Below are 3,997 nucleotides of genomic sequence, written 5' to 3'. Positions count from 1 at the left end.
TATCAGAAAGCACATTGGTGCGAGGTTACTGGCCATGGCATTCAAAGCTAAGAAGGAAATTGTATTGGTTTTATGTAAAATGATTTAACGTTTATTATGTAATGGATATTATTGTTACTTTATTTAGAACGTGAAAGTGGTCAAGCTCTGATTATTTAAATATGTTAAAGTGTAAAATAATGTAGAATAAGCTGTAGCCAATCAGATGGACGGCTTCAGGAAAGGGAACTGCACTAGTCTGTTGAGCGAGTATGTTCGGTGCGCGGGAAGCGCGGCCGTGGACGGCCAGAGGGGAGGGCTGGTGCAGACGCAAAAGAAGGCAGTTCGGCTGGTGACACCAAAGGGTACAGTTCAGGTTGAGACGTGAAAGCGGACAGTCGGTCTTTAGGTAGCTAGGAAGTGAAACGACTTAGAAAACTTCGCGTTGTGTGGTATGATGGGACTTAACTATTCGCATAGTTAACGAGGTGGAGTATCGAACTTATAATTCACTATGAGATTGTGAATGATCGAACTGTGTCAAATGGATATGCCTTCGAGTGTAATAGTAATTCTAAATACGACCACTTTCGCTATTAGTTTGCTTTCTGAATAAACATTATTGTAACAAAAAAAAAAAATGGGCCAAATGGCTCTAAGCACTATGGGACTTAACTTCTGAGGTCATCAGTCCCCTAGAACTTTGAACTACTTAAACCTAATTAACCTAAGGACATCACACACATCCATGCCCGAGGCAGGATTCGAACCTGCGACCGTATCGGTCGCACGGTTCCAGACTGTAGCGCTTAGAACCGCTCGGCCACTCCGGCCGATTGTAACCAAATCGCAACTGTGTGGCCTACATCATTCATGGGTAGTTAATTTAGTTACCGATATTATTATTACTGTTATTATATGTTATGTTAACTTTGTATTTCGCAAACTTGCCTTCAAAACTCCTCCCGAACAGGCCATGAAGGCCCAACGGTACCGACCGGCCCCCGTATCATCCCCAGCCTATAGGTGTCACTGGTTGCGGATATGGAGGGGTATGTGGTCAGCACACCGCTCTCCCGGCCGTATGTCAGTTTCCGGGACCTGAGTCGCTACTTCTCAATCAGGTAGCTCCTCAATTTGCCTCACAAGGGTTGTATGCGTCCCGATTGCCAACAGCGCTCGGCAGACCGAATGGTCACCCGTCCAAGTGCTAGCCCAGCCCGGCAATACTTAACTTCGGTGATCTGACGGGAACCGGCGTTACCACTGCGGTGAGGCCGTTGGCAAACTTGCCATCAGCCAGACAATTTAACCAAAGGGTCACAAGTGCCCAATTTAGGGCGTGTAATGCGACACGTGCGGTTCAACCCCTAGACGAGTTTGAGCCAAGACATTTCGACGAAGAGGAACCGCATGTGAGCCCGAACATCTTTGGGATGTTATCTCGCAATTGGGGGCTCGTCTGGGATAGGAACTTGAAAGTGTTAGTTGAGGGACAAGAATCTTGCAAAGTGTTGGAACAGGATTGGATTTTGGGAAGTGTTAGTTGCGGAATACGAACTCTGGAAAGTTTAGTATTGGATTTGAATTCTGCAAAGTGTTTCCAAAAGTATTATCTGAACTTCGATAGGCAGGACCTCTCGCAAAAGTGAAATGTGAGATCGGTTCAGGTCTGAATATTAGATTTCTTTAATAGTTGTGAAATTACAACTGTAATTCTCACAGCTAACGACATTCTGTGACCTAGATCCCAAGTCTGTGGCAGTTTAGGCAGTTTGCATGGGGGCTCTGAGCTACGAATTTTGCAACAGTTGTGTGCACCGAGTTTTAGCAGTGGTTAGGAACGATAAAAAAAGTAGCGCAGAAGAGGAGGCGACGTCGAAAGCACGTGGTTCCAGCCAGCAGCGGCATCTTCTACGGCGATTCATCGCGCAGCGGCGGTTACAGTACCACAGCAAAGCCTACGAGATCTTCAGCGTCGGCTTCAACTGCAACATCGGCAGCAATACCAAGGTAGAAGGATCCAGCACGACAAAGCTAAGTAACTGTGCTCATAGCGAGATTATGTATGGTTCTGTAGTTCAATCGCCAATATTAGACGTCGCTAATATTAAGCAGTCGGCCATTTCGTGTGGGTCCGAAAATACTAGCGAGCCCCTTAGCCCGAAGTCGGAGCGGGAGAGCGTGATCGGCGGTGAATTTAGTAGAGCAAATAGTCCGAAATCAGGCAATAGTCTTTGACAGCCATGTCTCTAAGGGGGCCTGAATACGCGCCTAGCAGTGGATCTCCCAACTACTAGTAAATCCATCTTCTGTGAACGGGTCCGAAAATCTTATGGACCGAGAGGCTATGGACCTGAGCCAGTGCCAGCGACTGTATCTGGGATAGGGACTTAGTCAGCCATAGGCAGCGATCAAAACCTGTTCGTGATACAATCTGGGGAGGCCCTCTGATCAATCCTTCGGAGACTCTTTTGTTGCCTGCACACCATGGAACGACCTCTCACTCGAAAAACCGTTCAAATGGCTCTGAGCACTATTGGACTTAACATCGGAGGTCATCAGTCCACTAGAACTTAGAACTACTTAAACCTAAGTAACCTAAGGACATCACACACATCCATGCCCGAGGCAGGATTCGAACCTGCAACCGTAGCGGTCGCGTGGTTCCAGACTGAAGCGCCTAGAACCGCTCGACCACACCGGCCGGCCTCCCACTCGACAACGGGTGTGGGGTCAACCTCAGCGCGGGCACAACCCTGGCGGACACAGTAGCAGACCGGTCGGGGACACATGGGATGTACTGGACGTCCCTCGGATCTCCACATCCGGTCCCCCGCAATGATGCCCATTGGCAGCAGCCTCAAGCTGTGTGATCGAAACCAACACCGCGTGGAGCTGTGAGCGAAGGGTCACAAACTCAGCCCACATATGAAGAAAGCAATCAGAGTGTCTATCTATGCCAAAGATAGCGAAAATGCACTCTAGACAGTTAATAAACGCGGAACTGTGCTTGATGAACAAACAAGTATGCACAAAATTAACGAGTTTAAATTAAAGAGGACAGAGGCAACTTAAGATAGGTAGCTTCTTATGAGAAGCTGTGTCAGACTCACAGAAAACACCATGCCCGCTTATGTGCTGATGCAGTAGTGGAAAGCTAGCACTTGATAAACTTAAGGCTGTAGTTTCGGATAGCAGAAGCCCCTCTCCTTGTATGACAGGAGCGGTAACATACTGGTATTAGCCCAGTAGGGCTATGTGCCCAATCATTGTAAGTAACAGATAATGCTACTGTATTCGGTTAGAAATGACTGTAATACAAAGTAGAAATATTGTAATTCAGTAGTAGTAGTAGTAGCAGCAGTAGTAGTAGTGTAGCATGCATTAATGTATTATAAGGAATAGACAGAACTGTACATTTAATATGGAAAAAAAATACACTCCGTTTACAGATTTCTAACTTGTGGGCCTCTGGCGCTCCCCTCAGCTTGGCGCTGCCCTGGGTACACTATTAGGAATATAAATAAAAAGTATTCGTATCTTTGTCTGAGCTCCGCACAAACACAAGGTCTGGACATGTGTTCTTTCAATCTGAAAAACAAATGACAAGAGACAAAGCATAAATAACTTTACAAGATGGATCGAAACACCTCTGTCGATCAACATAAGTCATACAATTTAAGTCGAAATGACCTTAAGCCCTTGAAGCATCGATGCACATGGATTTCTCGCTCTCGTGTTCTATGTGGCCTTGATCATTCCAAAGTTACACATGTATGTAGTTGTTCGATTTAACGACTTTAGAATAAAAAAAAATATGTTGTTGGGTAGCAGTTAGTGTAATTTATAACCAATGGAAAACAACAAAAATGAACAAAGTAAATCAGCTTTGTGCACTATATTTACAGCCTATTCCAGTCTCATCATGTCTGGCAACGTGAAATCGAATAGAAGACGAATGGGCAAAGCATCCGGATAACTCATTAAAACGCCATTAGAAAATGGGAGTCAAAGA

The 3,997-nt window shown here is 45.7% G+C and overlaps 1 pseudogene; it reads right to left on the bottom strand.

The window, feature by feature from the left end:
• Positions 1 to 1,146: 1,146 nt before the first annotated feature.
• On the bottom strand, positions 1,147 to 1,264 carry LOC124723771 (annotated as a pseudogene).
• Positions 1,265 to 3,997: the final 2,733 nt, after the last annotated feature.

Source organism: Schistocerca piceifrons, chromosome X (assembly GCF_021461385.2).
Source record: "Schistocerca piceifrons isolate TAMUIC-IGC-003096 chromosome X, iqSchPice1.1, whole genome shotgun sequence".
NCBI lineage: Eukaryota > Metazoa > Arthropoda > Insecta > Orthoptera > Acrididae > Schistocerca > Schistocerca piceifrons.
Note: the sequence above shows the minus strand (reverse complement) of the source record. Positions and strands in the feature narration are given on the sequence as shown.